Source organism: Phacochoerus africanus, chromosome 10 (genome assembly GCF_016906955.1).
Source record: "Phacochoerus africanus isolate WHEZ1 chromosome 10, ROS_Pafr_v1, whole genome shotgun sequence".
NCBI classification, from domain to species: Eukaryota; Metazoa; Chordata; class Mammalia; order Artiodactyla; family Suidae; genus Phacochoerus; species Phacochoerus africanus.
This window is the reverse complement of record NC_062553.1, coordinates 70,535,542-70,554,647: the sequence shown is the minus strand read 5'-3', so window position 1 is coordinate 70,554,647 and position 19,106 is coordinate 70,535,542. Positions and strand designations below refer to the sequence as shown.

Here is a 19,106-nt window from a genome sequence, read left to right as displayed (position 1 = left end):
TGGCTTGGATCCTGAGCTGCTGTGGCTCTGGCGTAGACCAGCAGCAACTGCTCCAATTAGACCCTAGCCTGGGAACCTCCATATGCCTCGGAAAGCGGCCCTAGGAACAAGGCAAAAAGGCAAATAAATAAATAAAGACATTAAAACGCTTTGGTGGCTCCTGTAGAAGTTGAGATCGATTTGCTGGGGAGGCTAAATGCAGTCTGACTTGTTGGTGTTGGGGAATTCTCTAACTAATCTAACATTATGCCTAAATATTTCATAGCCATCAATTGTCTGGATTCTTTGATATTTGGTTTTAAGCATTGTAAGCCACGCTACTTTGGATGGGCCAGGCAGGTCCAAATTAGGAGAAGAAGGTTTACCTCTGCCTCTAGTGCAGAAAGCCCAGTAATAAGAACAGAAAATTGTCATCGGAGCTGAATGAGGCCATTTCAGGAGACCCAGATATGACTTGTTCACGACCACCTTCCTGTTGAGTTTCTGATGCTTGAGGGGTCCAGTCTCGCAGGGTGACTGACAGGAGATGTTGCTAGGTACTCACATAGCTGCTTAAGCTTCGGGATGGGATCCCAATGTGGTAACTCTTTATATTTTGGAGACCTTTGCCATTGAAAAACCGTTTTCATACTAGTACCTCATTTGACCTTCACACCAAATATAACCTCAGACAGTTATGTGCTGGGCACCCTTCTAAGAGTGTAATAACCTGTTTCATCCACATAACACTATCCACTACACACACAAGCTAGACCTAATGATTGTTCCCCTAGATAGAGAAGGATGTGACGCACAAGGCATTAAGTAACTTGTCTAGGGTTCTGGGTTTATGGGCCCGTTCAATGAAGATGAAGTGACAGTGCCTGGATCTTCGTAAATATTTGCTGCTGAGTGAGGTGGATAGTAGGGCAGGATACTAAAGTACAGTGCAAAAACACATCCCTGTATTTAAGAGGAACCCAGTTCTGCTGGCTTATTTAAAAAGCATGTACATTCATTCTAGCATGTAAATTCATTCTCCTACCATCTTTGATTTCCCTGCTGCCTCCCCATGCATCTGTGGCATCCTTGGCTCAGCCTGTGCCTCAGATTCTTGGACTCTTGTTTCTTTAGTCCAGCCAGGAAACCTGCCTACTCATACCCCAGGCCCAGGCCATCCCAGCTGGTAGGGAACAGTTGGCATCAGGCAGACCAGGTGTTTTACTTTGGTCGTGCCAAGAATCACTTTGGCCATCCTCATCTGACCCTATCCTTAAGTAAACTCGAACCTGCGAGGTGACTCTTGTACTTTCCTGCACTGCTTGCAGCACTGTGACACTTAGGGAACATTCCTCAGGGCAGATGAAAAGGGTAACCTTGCTTTAGACTCCCCCTGACTGGAGCCATAGGCTTATTACTGAGAATGGGTAAAAAGAGCATATTGTGAGTCAGTGAGATGTTGTGGTCAAGAGTGTAGACTCTGAGCCAGACCATCCAGGCAGGGCTGTCCTGGTGCTGTGATTTTACCCCAGCTCCTTACTCTTGCACAAATCTCTGAAATCCTCTTGGCCTTCATTTCTTCATCTGTGAAAGTAATAAAGCCAACTACGATGTGGACTAAATGAGTTACTGCATAAAGCACTTAAACTGTGCCTGGAACATAGTAAATTCTGGATTAACCTGAGCTATTATAATCAATAATTGGAAAGCACAGAAAAATTCATTTATTTAAAAAAAATGGGGATATTTTAATTCTGGGTACTTCCTGAATGTAGTCAGTATCCACCAACTGATGGAGAAACTTTCTCTTGCCCTTATTTCTCAAATTCCTGCTTCCACTAGTTATGAAATAGGCAAGAGATAAAAATTCTCAAAAGAGTTCTATTTTGGATGCTTTTGATAGAAAGGAGCAAATAGAAGACATGACACTGCCAAAGCAAAATGCTTATCTGCTTTCTAAAAAAAAGTCTCTATAGATTCTTCTTTAACTGCTAATTTTGATCCTAGTTTTATGCAATGAAAAGCCTTATAGCACTTCCTGTCATTGGCACCAAAACCCAGCATCTTAACATGAATCAGATTAAAAGTTGGCCTTCAATAGCAGAGAAAAATATTTGCAAGATAGTTTGAATACCTTTAGCCTCATCAAAATGGGGTGGTCTTATATATTGGGATTGTATAAATAATCACCTTAACCAAAAAAAAATTGTCATTTTTGGAAGAATGAAGGATTATGCAATGTCAAAATTCATTTATAAATGTTAGAAAAATAAACAAGTTATTTTTAGAAAAGTTTTCCTACAAAATATTTTTTTTTCAGATTTTAAAGAGCAGACAGCCATGCATAAATATGAATTTGTTCCATATTAGCTGTCTTGTAGCATTGAGAAAGTTACTTACTCTGTGCTGCATTTGTTCATCTATAGAATGAAAATAATGATAACAGTGCCTGTCATCTAGGGATACAGGATTTTTTTTTTTTTTTCGGTCATTTTGCCTTTTCTTGAGCCACTCTCACGGCATATGGAGGTTCCCAGGCTAGGGGTCTAATCGGAGCTGTAGCCCCTGGCCTACACCAGAGCCACAGCAACATGGGATCCGAGCCACATCTGTGACCTACACCACAGCTCAGGGCAACGCCGGATCCTTAACCCACTGAGCGAGGCCAGAGATCAAACCCGCAGCCAGGGGTCAAACTCCTAGTCGGACTCGCCAACCACTGCACCACAGCGAGAAGTCCAAGGATTGTTTTGAGGGTAAAATGAGACAATGTGGGAAAAGATTTTAACAGAGTAAGTGGCCAGAAAATGTTCAATATGTGATTAATACCCTCAACTTTTTGAATATGTAAATAACTTTTCAGTTATTTCATAGATATTGTCTAAAAAGAGAAATAGAATCATTGTGGTCATTAAGTCAATTGACGTGTGTTTGTACTTAGATCAAAGGAAACTCCTGTAAGATTCATCACTGGAGGTCAACAAGGGAAAACACGGCACGGATTTTTGTCTGATTTGTTCATGGCTATATTCCCAGTGCCTCGAACATTGCTGTACATAGTAGATGATCAATATATATTTGTTTAGCGAATAAATCTGAGTGCACACAGCGCAGGAGTCCTCCTAGACCAGTAGCGTCTCATAGCCCATCACAACGATCTTGATGTCAGCTTTGCAGGTTCAGCATATGTGCATACACACACTTTCCTAGCTGTCATCATCAGAAATGACTTAATTGTTCTTGTTTCCTAACCACTCTTTGTACTCCATCTCTAATGTCTTTGGATTTAGTAACAAGGATTTATTTTAGACGGTTTCTCACTGAGATGGCGGCTGTACCTTATATTCCTGAGTAGGTTACTGGATAGAACGAGACTTGCTGCTGAAATTTGGGTACTAGCTACCACCATCAGCAAAACATGATCTTATCCAAAAGCAAGAAAAGAATTTATCCAAAACCACCATGGCATAGCGTTGGATGGTTTGTTGGAAAGTACAGTCTTTATTTCTAAAACATGAAATAATGAGGAAGACATAGCTAAAACTTTTTACTGTGTAAGTGTGTCTAATGCTATTATAAAGTTTGTCTTGTACTGTGTTTAGCATTAAGGAGAATTGTCTAAGTCACTGGCTCTGCAAAAAGAGGGTACTATATTGAGTATAAATGCTCATCAGAATTGAAACATTGTATAGTAGTTTAATACATCACAAAGTTTAAATTACATAGTATAGACTAAACATCTCAGAGAAGGAGAATTTATTATTGACTGGAGTGACTGGGAAAAAAAATCACCAAGGAAATAGGGAATTGAGTCGGTTCTTCTATGACGGCGGTGGAGCAAAAATGGGAGAAAAATTAGTAATAATTTTTTTTGGTGCTGCTGAGAATGAGCAGACACAAATGCCTAGAACAAAGAGTTAACTTCATGTGGTAATGACTGGATCAGGACTTGTTTTTCAAAATAAGGACATTAGGCAGGATCCTGAATTAATTAATTGATTAATTAATCACCAAGGAATGTCCTGGTTGTCATGCCTTCTAGACCTTGGCTCTCTGGCCCAAAATGATTCTCTCAAGAAAGCAACTCTATTCCCAGCCACCAACACCGATACCTCACAGCTGGTGTTACCTACTGCACCCCCAGGATCCTGAATTCTTAATGCAGTGCTATCTTTGCTGCATTTCCTAGGAAGTAAAGCCAGAAAGTTTTGTAATGTACATAAGTTTATGCTTTTAATTACTTGTTAAGACTTAATTTTAATATATTGTATGGTCTCCTACCTGGGAGCTTGTTTGAATACTGTAAATGTCCAGGAAAAAAAAAAAAAAAAAGGCCACAAGGAAAGACTTGAAAATCTGTCACAGACCAGAGGAGACTAAGAATTTTGACACAGAAAAAGGACATTAATGGAAAACCGATGAAGTGAGATTAAAGTCTTGAGTTTAGTCAACAGTGGTGTGCCAGGTCTGGTTCTTAGTTTTGACAAATGTCCCACAGTAATGCAAGGTGGTAACAGGACAGGAAACGGACGTGGGGGAGGGGCATACAGGAATGCTCTGAACTTTGCAACTTTTCTGTACATCTGAAATGATTATGAAATAAAAATTTTATTAAAAAAGGGCTCTGTAGGAAATTTTAAGGGCCTGCCAGTTTGGACAATCATCTGGTTAGAAAATAGGGCTGAAAATGGAAATGAATCATTTAGCTGATTATACTTGCAGGATCTAGCACAGTGCCGAGCCCACAATAAATCCTCAGTAAATATTTGTTCCAATACTCAGTCTGTGCTATGTTGTGAAATCAAATGGCATTATTAAAAAAAAAAAAAAGACCCAGGCAAAATCATAGAAAGTAGAATGGTGGGTACCAGGAATGGGGGGAGGGGGCAGAGAACAGAGAGCTGTTATTTGGTGGGTAGAGAGTTTCAGTTTTGCCAGATGAAAAGAATTCTGGAGATGAGGGGGTTAAGATTGTACAACCATATACATGTACTTAATGTCACAGAACTGTACTTTTTAAAGTGGTTAAGATAGCCAATTTTATGTTATATGGACTTTATCACACTAAAAATGATGGAGCAAAAGAGAACGGGAAGTAGAGTGCTGATGGCACTCATGCATGATGTGGGAGTCAGAAAAATAATGCATGGGGCTGAGTGAAAGGGGAGGGATAAGTCAGGGAGCCAAGGGAGGGCTGAGTTTTAGATGGAAGATTTGGAAAGGCCAACTGTATCAAATACTGTGGAGGTGGGGGAATCTGAGGCTTACGAGGAGCTCACTGGTGAGTGAGCTCTGAGGAAATCTTCGGTGCTCTGGGAAGACAAGGGACAAGAGAGTGATGGAGAAGCCAAAGACACACATACACACACACACACACCACACTTACACAGAACTGAAAGGGTAGAGGTTGGGTGGTGGGTAGCAAAGAGAAACTTGTGGTTATGAGCGACAATTTAAAATAGTTGAAAAATTGGGAGTTCCCGTCGTGGTGCAGTGGTTAACGAATCTGACTAGGAACCATGAGGTTGTGGGTTCAATCCCTGGCCTTGCTCAGTGGGTTAAGGATCTGGCATTGCCATGAGCTGTGGTGTGGGTCACAGATGCGACTCGGATCCCGCGTTGCTGTGACTCTGGTGTAGGCCGGTGGCTACAGCTCTGATTAGACCCCTAGCCTGGGAACCTCCATATGCCGTGAGAGCGGCTCAAGAAAAGGCAAAAAGACAAAAAAATAAAAATAAAAAATAAAAATAAAATAAAATAGTTGAAAAATTGACTCAGTGAAGGTTTCCTCTGTGTAGTTCAGCATACACAACTTGGATTAATGAACTAAGATTCCTGGAAGACAGCTCTCACCTAAACTTGGGAAATTTTCTCTCAAGTAGCGCTCTGAAAAAATGGAATCAGCCTCCTTGGGATGTGGTGAGATTCCCAAGCTTGGCGGTGTCTGTGGTCTGGATGGCATCTGTGGGAAGCTGTGTAAGGTGGTTCCTAGGTGAGGTAGGAGCTGGACCACAAGGCCACCGAGGGTTCTTATATGTCTATGAATGATAGATGTTACTATGATGTTGCTTCACGTTGGGAATACTTTGGAGGTTGGTAGATGGCGTTTCAAACTGAGAAACTATAAACTGACTTCTCTGAGAAGAGAAGAGACAGAATAGTTGGAGTCCCCGAGAGCCAATGGTAAAGAATTTTGACAAAGAAAATCACTTGAGGAGCTTCCTTTGTGGCTCAACAGAAATGAATCCAACTAGTATCCATCCCTGGCCTCGCTCAGTGGGTTAAGGATCTTGCTTTGCCATGAGCTGTATTGTAGGCTGGCAGCTGCAGCTCTGATTTGACCCCTAGCCTGGGAACTTCCATATGCTGCAGGTGCAGCCTTAAAAAGAGAGAAAATCACTTGGGTCCCACCCCTCCCCCTGCTTCACACTGTATTCAGTGACCATGTCTTTTCATGGATAGAAATATCAATGTCAATGTCATCATCATTGAGATCAACATCAATGTCATGTAGCTGTCATGGACCCCTCATATGATGTGATGAGAGCATATCTTGGGATATATTACCAATCCCATGCCCCAAGCTCAGCTTTTGCCTTAAACACTCTGCACTGTTTTTATTTTACCATCCATCAGGGTAGTAATTATCACTGCAATCCTATTGTGATGGGAAAAAATCCTGGCATATCTATAATTGATAATAATATTGACAAAAATTTCAAATGGTATTATTTCAGGAGACACATTTCTAACATTGCCATCCTATGATAGGAAACTTCTGTGAGATGATTCTCTACTTGTTTTTAGGTAAATGATGATTATCCTGTAATAGTGGGTAAGAAGAACAAAGTGTAATTTAGACGCTGGATGAAAGTATACATTTTCCATTTGCCTTCTCAGAAGCATAGCAAAAGAAATGAGCCCCGCTCTCTCTCACTGACTTCTACCCAACACCATTCACCACTATTAAATACTTCTCGAGTGGTTTTCTAGATTAGTCAGATTCCTTATTCAGGATGTGGTAAACAGACATTGCAAAGTTTCAGCTGGAAAGATGTGGTGTGACTCTCTCTTAATAAGTCTTATTTTCATAGGTCACACAAGAAAATCAATTGACTTATTTCACAGTCACACTATACGCATCAAGAAGGCCCTTGTTCCATAATTCTTCTTTGTGTAATCCTTCACTCCAGGCTGCCATCTTTGCTCATTATCTCCCCAAACACAGTAAGCTCGCTTCTATGCCTTCAGTCCGATTTGGTTTCCAACTTCTTTTGTGAAAAATTTCCCTATGATTTCTTCTGCCTAACACATTGCCCTTATAATACACTCTCTAATACTTACTGATTGATTGGTTGGTATTTTCGGTCTCTGCATTTTTTTTTTTTAAGGGCTGCACACATGGCATATGGAAGTTCCCAGGCTAGAGATCAAATAGGAGCTATAGCTGAGCCACGTAGGGAACTCCTCTGCCAATGGTTTGATCAAGAAAATAATAACAGGTTAATGTTACGTTGGATTGATGTACTATAATTTATTTTAAGGGCCTAAATTCTGAGCCTTTTTCAGGTTGGGTGAGCATCTTCTCCAAAACCCTATATTCTTTTCTTCACAATTATTAAAGTTTGGTGACTGTTTTCTCATGGGTCAGAGGCTGTGTTATCACTGGATCCAGAGGCTGACTTCACTGTTGTTCCTCACTTGGCACTCAGATAATCCTCCCTGATAACAAATTGTTCTTTTTCCTTGGTTTTCCTTGCCTCCTGTCTTGGAGCTATTACGGAAATTCAGGGAGCTCAGTTTTTCATTCAAATTGTTACAGTGTCTGACTGGTCTAGCCTTATCAAAAAGGAATGGGAATCAAAAAGTCAAGTTTTGACAATTGATGGTTTCTAAGAAACTAGCTGCAGGTTACTATAAGGTTCCCATTCGATTTAGTTATTGTTGTCACAGATTTCATAATGGTCATGGCAAAAAAAAAAAAAAAGGTTGATTTACTGCCAAAGGCATGATCGTGATGTTGCTGACAGCTTTCAGATATATGAGTTATTTTATGTATGACAGGCTGTTAAATTACTTCCCTCTCTGGGCTTTAAAAATATAAAAGTGTGGAGTTCTTTTATGAGTTAAAAAAAAAAGAAGTGTTATCCATCATTCTAAGCCCTTCTTAAACACCAAGATATTGTTTCTACCATTTGAAATAGAATTTTGTGTTGAAGGAGGAAGGAGTTTATATTTGACTTTCCTGATTTTGCTAGACATACACTCTTTGTGAAGATTTTCTCATTTATTTTTCTGCCCTTGTCTTGGCCTCCCCTCCTAGCCCTGAAAATCGTGAAGCCTACCTTTCTGTTTTATAGAATAAAACATTCTATACCTGGCAGTTCAGGTGGTGTGATTGGGGAGAACTTAGAAAAACCCCTCCTTGGCCGGCAACAGGGCTCCTGCTGAGATGTCCTGATGCCCCAAATCCTCACTGTACTGGGACACAAAACCATGCATTTCTCAGGGACCCTCCAACCACTTCCTTTGTCCCTTGCTCAGCCCTCCACTCACAGCAGGTTGCCTCTTTTTGGAATGCAAGGCCTTGTCCCAGGTTGACATTCCAGCCTCTCCCTCACCAAGGGGCCAGAGATGGGGAAGGAGGGGGCAGTACTCAGTGGGGTAAATTTTGTTCAATGGGAAATGGGTGATGGAAGTGACTGGGACCGATAAATGCCTCCTTCATTCTTCTGTGGGCCAATTCAAGATGCAACTCCTTTTTGAACACTTGACATAGCCTGTGTAGGAGTGAACTTGCTACTCATTTCTAATCTTTGTGGCTCACTCCACGGCTGCACCCAACAGGAAGGGTATATATGTTGCTTTGCTTTGCCTCCTTCTCTATTTTCTTTTCTATTTTTCTCATTCTCAGACCCCAGAGTTTGTAATTCTCAATAAAGGGATAACCTGTTTATCTGTATCTCAGGCTCTGCTTTCCAGAAGACCCAGGTTGAGGCGCTTGATTCTAGAGTATTTCTTTTGAGTTAAGCAATTTCTCTTCTTGGAGGTCTGCTTTAAAAGCACATACATTTAAAAGGGAAATATACAAGAAATCACTTTCTATTTGGGGAAATGTTAAAGCAGTGGGAGGATACTGATTTATAGGAGCAGAAAAGGCAACAATGAAAAAAGATAGCAAAGGAGTTAACAAGAAAAGATAAAGGAGAATATCCACCTCAAACAATCTATTTCACAGTTTTTGTCTCAGCCACTCAGAAGCTCCAGGTTAAACAGCATTTCCACCCCTTAATATTTTTTTCAGATCCACTTTAGACATGTCTTCTTTTTGGATTTAGAAAATACTTTTTGTGTGGAGTATGCATATGTGGGATTCTGTTTCTCTTTTTGCAATGAAGATACAATAGGAACATTCACAGGTACTTAGAGTTTTTCCTCCTCATGTTGATATAAATTTAAAAACTACATTAACTTTATTTTTCAGAATTAGAAATTAGATTTATAATCCATTTTCTAGTATCATCTAAGACCTGACTTTATCTGTGAGATTTGTATCACTGAATCACTTAACTAACCAACCAAGTCAGTCACTCCCATCTGACATAAACACCATGCTCAATCACTGACAGAACTGGACTGAAAATGTTAAGAACCAGACATGCAGAAGATGATATATTTCTGTGAATTGGTCGAGGTGCACTTTTTTAAAAAGTACTAGGAAAGAACAGCATGTGAAAGACCAACATACAGCTTTTCCTCACTGAATATATATGTGTGAGTGTACTCTAGTAGAAGTATAATATGTACATGCATGTGTATTTGTTTTCCGTAGGTTGTTTTATAAGCATATTTTATGCGCAAGTCCAATCACACCATAAATGTAAAATTTTGTCAATATCCATTTATGAGTGTGAGAACCTGTATTTTACCAGAGTAATTAGAATTCTTTTGTTTGTTTTTTTGTCTTTTATGGGGCAGCACCCATGGCATCTGGAGGTTCCCAGGTTAGGGGTCCAATAGGAGCTGCAGCCGCCAGCCTACACCAGAGCCACAGCCAATGCAGGATCCGAGCCGTGTCTGCGACCTACACCATAGCTCACGGCAACGCCGGATACTTAACCCACTGAGCAAGGCCAGGGATCGAACCCGCAACCTCATGGCTCCTAGTCGGATGCGTTAACCACTGAGCCGCGACGGGAACTCCTGGAATTCTTTTTTGTTGTTGTTGTTGTTGTTGTTATTGTTGTTGTTGTTGTTGTTGTTGTTGTTGTTGTTGCTATTTCTTGGGCCGCTCCCGCGGCATATGGAGGTTCCCAGGCTAGGGGTTGAATCGGAGCTGCAGCCACCGGCCTACGCCAGAGCCACAGCAATGCGGGATCCGAGCCGCGTCTGCAACCTACACCACAGCTCACAGCAACGCCGGATTGTTAATCCACTGAGCAAGGGCAGGGACCGAACCCGCAACCTCATGGTTCCTAGTCGGATTTGTTAACCACTGCGCCAGGACAGGAACTCCTGGAATTCTTTTTTTTACTTCTGGTCTGTTATAGGTGCTATATGTTGAGTGCCTAACTTGTGCCAAACATGACTGGGATTGATAATTCATAATTTACTTTTTTCACTTTCTCTAAGCAAATAGCTAAATCATTACCATGCCCCTTATGTATTAGGGGCTTCAGTGTACAGATGAGGACTCTGAAGTTCAATGCTGAGCAACTTAATCATATCATAAAGCTGGTAATTAAAAAGTACCTTTAGGATTCAAATACAGCCTTGTTTGACTCCAAACCTACCCTTTTTCTATTAATCCATACTGCTTCCCTCTGTATAAATGACATTTCAGAGCTCTGACTATGAACTGTTCTTCTAATGTCTGCTTATATTCATAAACTGATACATTCTTTTTTGATTTACAGTTGGATGGTCTAATTTGAGATGGAGTGTGGTTTGAATCCTAAAATAAAATTTATATGATATCTTAAGAAATTGTTGGATTTCATAGACACAAGTAGAAGTTTTGATATCTCAGAAGATACCCTTAGTCATCAGAATATACGTGTATGGACATTTTGCAATAATGTTATATTTATTTTAAAAATGCAAAATGTACTTGGCTCTAAAAATGGAAAATGCAGCTCAGATATGAGGCAAATACAACGTATATGACTTTTAAGGTTGCTCACATTTGATCTTTTTAAGTAGTTGACCCAGCTGGTACATGACTTACCTCAGCCTTAGCAGTCACTTTGCAACAGCGGGTCATGCGCCTCGTCAAGCTGTGTCTCTTTGAAAGCTTGCATTGTTCCCAATGACTTCATTCCCCATGCTGGCTGACGGGGGATAATACTTTTAATACATTCTGTAATTTTTAATGTGAGAATCTCAAAGCACATAAAAGTCAATGGAGCTTTGAACCACTAAAGTAGAATAGGGTCTATTTTCCTTTTTGTCTGTAATTTTATGAGTGGAGTTCATATTTAAAAACCAGTCCCAGAAATAGGAACTCAGTTTCCAGCCACTTGGCAAATGCCGCTAGTCTAGCATTGTTTTGTTTGTTTCATCTTTATTGCTTGAATGCATCTAAGAATTCTGCAGGTTATGTGCAACAGGGAGGTGCGGATGATGGGTTGAATGAAAGAACAAGAAAACAAGACCATGAGATATTAGGATGACAGGTAAAATTTAACATAAAAACATTTAAAAGGGGCAAGTGCAAAATCATTTTGTAGGTGAAAACTAAAATGAAAGGAAACAGAACCAAACCAAAAAGAACGGAACAGCCATCAGTACACTGCTTTCCAGTAGTATAAGGGATTTAGGAACTTCATTTTACTCTAAGCAGAATAAAACTGGAATAGCTAAAAAAAGGGCTGATAGACGATGGGGCTGCATCACCAGAAATATGGTGCCCACAATGGGGGCCTGGGAGCCCTACGCTATTCTGTCTTTGCCAAACCACACTGTGAGACGGCATTTTAATTTAACCTTGTATTTCAGGGAGGTTGTCAAGGCTAATTAGAGGTCTCGATGATGTCTGGTAAAATATGGTTGAAGGGACCAGAATGTTTAGGCTGAGGCAGAGAAGTCCGTTCAGGAAGCTTCATCTCTGGCTTCCAAGATATGATGATTTGTCACGAGGAAGAGAGATTAGACTTATTCTAGGCGATTCCAATGAGCAGGATAAAATTACAGGTAGGCGAAAAGCAATTCAACACAAAGCATCTATAGAGCTTTAGAAATAGGTGCTCGATTTCCTTTTTTTGAATGAGCAAATGACTGTGATTGAAAGAATCGCCGGATGAGTAGCCGTCTCATGGAAATGGGATGCCTTAGGAGAGAGTGAAGTCTGTGCTGAGATTTTAAAGATGGGCTTGATGAACACTCCCAGGGGATGTTTTTAGGAGGAATTGTGAGTTAGCTGGTAGGAGATTTGAATGTCTCGAAGATTTCAATAATTTTGAAATTTAATATAAGTTGTGACTCTTTTGAATGAAAAGCATGTTTTCCATGGGGAAGTACCATATTTTCTTTCATTTTCTCTAAAATACAAGTCACAGGTTCTCTGATCAAGATAATTTTAATAATTGTATGTTCCTTTAAAAAGTCTTTAATTATATTAAGTCATTTGATTTTCGTGGGATAGGCAGGGAACCTATAAAATCCTGATTTCTCTTGAGGGAAAGGGTCAGGACAGGGTGGTAATTAACTCAAGGTCACATGGAGAATTAATGACTGATAATAGGATCCCCAAGATAATGGTACTTTCCCTAAAAGATTTTTTAAGAAGTCAAAATTTGAGCCTTTGAAGCTATGCAATTGATTTCGTTTAAAGAAATATACTAAAAATGGAAGTTATATTTTGAATAAAAAAATATTTAAAAATTTTGGAGAGAATTGCAATGGTTCTCAACCAGGGTAATTTCTCCCCCAAGGAAACATTCGGCAATGGCTGGAGACAGGTTTTTGTTTGTGACAGCTCAGGGTTGTGTGAAGCAAGGGAGCTGGGATGCTACTGGCATTTCATGGGTAAAAAACAGAGCTACTGTTAGTCATCACACAAGGCACAGCATCCTACAATAAAGAATTATCCAGTCCCAAATTGAATAGGGTGAAAATTGAGAAGCCAATTAATTAGATGTTTCCCACTCATTTTAACCAGAACTTGAATTTCCTTAAGCAATGAGGTAAGGTGTATTGTATATAAAATATCTTTAAACTTTTATTTTCCAAAGACTTTCCATTCACTCAAAATAAAATGATATTTGTCACTATGATTGCAGGAGAGGCTGTGCTTTTTGGGCTAAACTTTCCAATCTCTTCTGCCTCTGCTGTTAATCCATCCTTTGCTTCTCTCCTGTGCCTTTGCCATCTTCCTTTATCTTTCATAATAAAAACAAAACAACCCTCTTTTTTTCTGTACATATTGACTAATTTTACCCCTCCCATTCTCAAGTCAATGGGTTTGGAGAGTAATCTACAAATATTTGCACACCTTTCATGCCATTACCACTTCTCTAGCAAGATATTGCTAGTGCTTTTTGGTTGTCAAATCCAACACATATGTTTCAGTTCTTACCTTTAATTCTCCATCAGTTTTTATATAGTTGAGCAAATTCTTCTAGAAAAACTCCCTTCTTAGTTCTAGGGCTTTTTCTTCTTGGCCCCTCTGTATTGCTAAACAGTTTGCTGGTCATGCTATTTCTTGTCAAGTTTAGACTTTACCTACTGAATTTCTCTTCTAATTCCAGTATAGTTACTATAGGGGTGACACTCAAAACACTTAAGAACTAGCACAGCACAGATAATGATTAATCACAACCAGTTTCCCCACATGGCCTATGTTGGCTAATTACTAATTTTGATTTTTGTCTAATTTTGTGAAATTATTTACATTATTCTTACCATATAAATATTGTCTACTGCTGAAACAAATAATGTACTAAGATTGTTAAATTGTTTACAAATAATAATTACATTATCTTGCTTAATTTTTGTTTTCTAGAAGTTATTAATTGATGTTTTAAAAAATCACTTATGGGAGTTCCTGTCATGGCACAGTGGAAACAAATCCATCTAGTATCTATGCGGATGTGGGTTCGATCCCTGACCTTGCTCAGAAGATCTGGTGTTGCCATGAGCTGTGGTGTAGGTTACAGACTCAGCTTGGATCCAGTGTTACCATGGTTGTGGTGTAGGCCAGCAGCTGTAGCTCCAATTCGACCCCTAGGCTGGCAACTTCCATAATGCTGTGGGTGTGGCCCTAAAAAGACAAAATAAATAAATAATGAAAAAATTAAAAAATCATTTATGGGAGTTCCTGGCATAGCTCAGTGGGTTATGAACCCCACTAGTGTCCATGAGGATGTGGGTTCAATCCCTGGCCTCACTCAGTGGGTTAAGGATCTGACGTTGCCGTGAGCCATGGTGTATTAGGTTGCAGACATGGCTCAGATCCCATGTTGCTATTGCTGTGGCTGTGGTGTAGACCAACAGCTGCAGCTTAGATCTGACCCCCTAGCCTGGGAACCTCCATATGCTACAGGTACTGCCCTAAAAAGCAAATAAATAAATAAAAATAAATAAAAAATCATTTATTCCTTATGAAAAACTGACCATACTCCTTACCTTCTCTGTGAGTCTTTGCTGCTAGGAGAAGTCGATTCTCCACCGTCTTTTATTCCCATGCTACCTCTGTTGTTCTTATCACACTGTACCTTATAGATTTGTGTGTCTTCCTTGTCAGACTGTGAGCTCCTTGAGGTTAATGATATCTGTTATCTGTGACCCTTCGTGTCTTCCACTAGTGCCAAACATAGCATGTTTAATAAATATCTGCTGAATTATGGATGGGACAGCAGTGTCCTTTCTCTTCAAAGCAGCCTTCACTACTGAGCAGATGGTTTTGTAAGCAATTCTCTGATTTCTAGTGGCTCCATATTCATCACAGACTCAAGAGGCCTCAGTTAAAATGAATGAGAGCAGCAAGCCTGATGGGGTCTGTGACATTTAAAGGGGTCGCATGCTTCTAGGCTCCAGCCGGTTGTTGTCCTCAAGGTGTTTCAGATCTGTGTGGCCAGACCTTCTGCTTTGCTAATAGAAGCAGGGAAATCCAGGTTTGTTATGAGCAGTCATCCTTCAACTTTTACAAATGACGCAGACCAAGAAAATGGTTCTTTAGGTTCATTTTGGTTCATGGCCACCAACTGCTGACCAGAAGATGGTTTGTTGGGAGTAGGAGAGGGAGGGTGCCCTGTCCCAGAGCTTGAGCTTGGCGTCTGGTTGACCTGAGGGTGTCTCTATCACAAGGGTCCTCCCCAGGGGCTCGCCCCAGTGGAATTCCTTTGCCAGCTCATGCCAGTGATGACACAGAGTGAACCTTAGCAGAAGAGAGCCTGGGCACAGCCTGCCAGAATGTACAGAGGCCCAGGCAGAGATTCAGTGGAATCAGGACTCCCTCTGTTAGGTGAAAGTAAAGAATTGGGAGTTCCCGCACGACTTAGTGCTAATAAACCTGACTAGTATCCATGAGAACTAGTGGTTCTATTCCTGGCCCCCACTCAGTAGGTTAAGGATCAGGTGTTGGTGTCAACTGTGATGTAGGCTGGCGGCTGCAGCTCTCATTTAATCCCTAGCCCGGGAACTTCCATATGCTGCAGGGGAGGCCCTAAAATAAAAGACAAACAAACAAAAGAATGACGTGTGAAATTTTAAATGATGATGGAAAGGGGTGCAAGAAGACTCAAAGTTGTATACTGTGTGCCAAGCCACGTGGCCCTCTGTGTGCCTTTTCTTATGTTACTTTAATTTAGTTTTTACAATAACCTTGAGAAGGAAATACTGTCATTCCTAGTTTGCAGGTGTTGAATCTCTCTGAGATTTTTTTTTTTTTTAATTTCCATCACTAGAACAGATTAACTCCAGAATTAAGGCCTTCTGACTCTGCCCATGAAGAAAGTCCATGGGAGTTCCCTTCGTGGCTCAGTGGTTAATAAACTTGACTAGTATCCATGAGGATGCAGGTTCGATCCCTGGCCTCACTCAGTGGGTTAAGGATCTGGTGTTGCCGTGAGCTGTGGTGTAGGTTGCAGATGCAGCTAGGGTCTGGTGTTGCTGTGGCTGTGGTGTAGGCTGGCAGCTGTAGCTCTGATTCTACCCCTAGCCTGGGAAATTTCATATGCTTCAAGGGCAGCCCTAAAAAGCAAAAAAAAAAAAAAAAAAAAGTCCATGTATGGAATTTTTTAAATGATTGAAAACTATTTTATAATAAATTGATATTGATATTGAAATTGATATTGAGATCTTCGAAGCTGACATTTGTTCTGTTTGTTTGTTTGTAGATTGATCTATACATAGTTGGTCATTCTTTCAACATTTGTTGAATATCCATTGTGTTCTGTGATAGAGACCAGGATTACAAAGCTGAGGAATACACGAGTCCTGTGCTTGAGAGATCTTAAAAGATTGCTTCTGGTTTTTTTATCTTTCTCCCTCATTGGAGTTATAGTTCTCTATCTTTTCATTTTTATAGGTTTTTGGTGCGGTGACCTTTTTACAGATAATAGAGTTGCAGCCTTTCTTACTTCTGGCGTCTGCCCCCCTTGTGGCTGAAGTTGGTTGGGGGCTTGCTGTGGGCTGCCTGATGGGAGGGGCTGATGCCTGCCCACTGGTAGGTGGATTCCTATCCCTCTGGTGGGTGGGGCTTTGTCTCTGGGTGAGATTAGAGGTGACTGTGTGCCTGGCTGGTCTTTAGGCAGCCTGTTTATTGATGGGCAGGGCTGTGATCCCATCGGGATTATTGTTTGGCCTGGGGCTTCTCAGCGCTGATGGGTGGGGCCAGATTTTCCCAAAGTTGCCACCTCCAGAGAAAGGTACGCTGCTAATATTCCCAAGAGCTTTGCTTCCAATGTCCTTCCCTCACAGCAAGCCACATTCACCTCTGTTTTCCCAGGAGGCCCTCCAAGAACTGCAGTCAGGTTTGACCCAGATTCCTATGGAGACTTTGCTTTGCCCTGGGACCCAGTGCACGTGAAAGTCTGTGTGTGCCTTTTACTAATGGAGTCTCCATTTCCTCCAGTCCTGTGGAGATCCTGCGCACAAGCCCCACTGGCCTTCGGTGCCAGGTGCTCTGGGGGCTCTTTCTCCCAGTGCCAGATCCCCACACATGGGATTTTGATGTGGGACTCAGAACTCTCACTCCTGTAGATGAGTCTCTGTGAACCAGTTAGTTTCCAGTCTGTGGGGCTTCCCACCGGGAGGTAGGGGGTTGCTTATAGTGAGTAATCGCCCCTCCTACCTCTTGATGTGGCCTCCTCTTTGTCTTCTGGAGTAGGATATCTTTTTCAAGATTTCTGGTCCATTTGGTTGAAGATGGCTCAGCATTTGGTTGTAAATTTTGTTGTTTTTAGGAGCGAAGTTGAGCTCCAGTCCTATTCCGACACCTTAATCCTGCTTCTGGTTTTTTTAAATGGGAAAGGAGGGGGCCAGGTATTGGGATAAAAGATTTGAAAAATCTAGAAATGTGGCCAAATTGCTTTTTTAAAAAAAATTTTGAGTTACACTTTTTTTTCTTGTTGCAACAAACAAAATACTCAAATGGAAAAAAAAATAGAAAGTGCAAATAAGGAAAATTAAGGAAAAATTCTTGGTGAGCAAATCTCTGTCTACTCAATCCACTTTTTTTTTGACTGTCTATATTGATATTTTTGTACTTGTCACAAACATATGCAGACAAACACACAGATCCCACCATATTGTAATTCTGTAGCCTGCTTCTCTTACTGAAAAATATATTGAAATGTTTGAAAATCATTTTTTTGTAACTGAAGAGCATTTTATTGCATGGAAGTACTTCCATATATTTAATCAGCTCTCTATTGTTAGATATTTATGTTATTTTTCATTTTTTATAACCCATTCCATATAGAGAATTCCATAGTGAAACCTTTTTATGTGTCTTAAATTATTTCCTTAGGAAAAATTACTAGAAATGAAATAATGGGACTTAAGCATTGGTACAATTTTTGAGCTTTTAGCTTTCAGTATACATAGTGCTAAGTTGTCCTCCAGAAAACTAGTACTAATTTATCCACCACCAATGGATATGGATCTTCACTGTTTCCAATGTTAGTCACCACATCTTTTTTAAAAAAAATATTTTCTGAGTTCCTATCATGGCTCAGTGTTAATGAACCTGACTAGTATCCATGAAGAGGCAGGTTTGATCCCTGGCCTTGCTCAGTGGGTTAAGGATCCAGTGTTTCTGTGAGCTGTGGTGTAGGTTGCAGATGCAGCTCTGATCCTGGGTTGCTGTGGCTCTGGCGTAGGCTGGCGGCTATAGCTCCGACTCAACCCCTATCCTGGGAACCTCCATATGCTGAAGGGACGGCCCTAAAAAGACAAAAAAAAAAAAAAAACCCAATTCAGTAGTCAGAAAAGCATCTCTATTTTGAAAGGCTTTCTCTTCTTTTTTTTTCATTTCTTGTTTTTTGGCCACCCCGTGGAGGGCCAGGGATCAGATCTATAGCTGCTGCGGCAACACCAGGTCCTTAACCCACTGCTCCAGGTCTGGAATTTACCCAGCAACCCAGAGCTTCAGAGACAGCGGGAACTCCTTCAAAGGCTCTTTTGGCCTTTGAGCTTTCTAGATGCTGTTGTTCTCTGGAACAATACCAACACTTTGTGGTGTTTTGGTTACTTGGTAGGCTGCTTACCTGCCTTAGTGGCTTGGGAGCAGTGTGAGAGTAGAGTGTGTCCTATCTACCTGTGTGTTTCTGGGTCCCCGGGGATGGTTCTTCTTTTTTTTTTTTTTTTTTTTTTTTTTTGCTTTTTAGGGCCACACCTGTGGCATATGGAGGTGCCCAGGTTAGGAGTCTAATTGGAGCTGTAGGTGCCGGCCTACACCATAGCCACAGCAATGCCACAGCAATGCCAACTCTGAGCCGCACCTGCAACCTACACCACAGCTCATGGCAACCGAGGCCAGGGATCGAACCTGCAACCTCATGGATCCTAGTCAGGTTTGTTAACCACTGAACCACGAGGGGAACTCCTCAGGGATGTTTGTTGAACTGAATTGTCCTGGAGGACACGGGTAGCTTAGGAACCTCCGCCAGCTGTATAAAGGACAG

The 19,106-nt window shown here is 40.9% G+C and overlaps 1 protein-coding gene across 5 annotated transcripts in view; it reads left to right on the top strand.

Annotated features, from left to right (window-relative positions):
• BTC (betacellulin) overlaps window positions 1-19,106 on the top strand; it is a 48,990-nt gene that overhangs the window by 7,139 nt on the left and 22,745 nt on the right. The window lies entirely within an intron of this gene.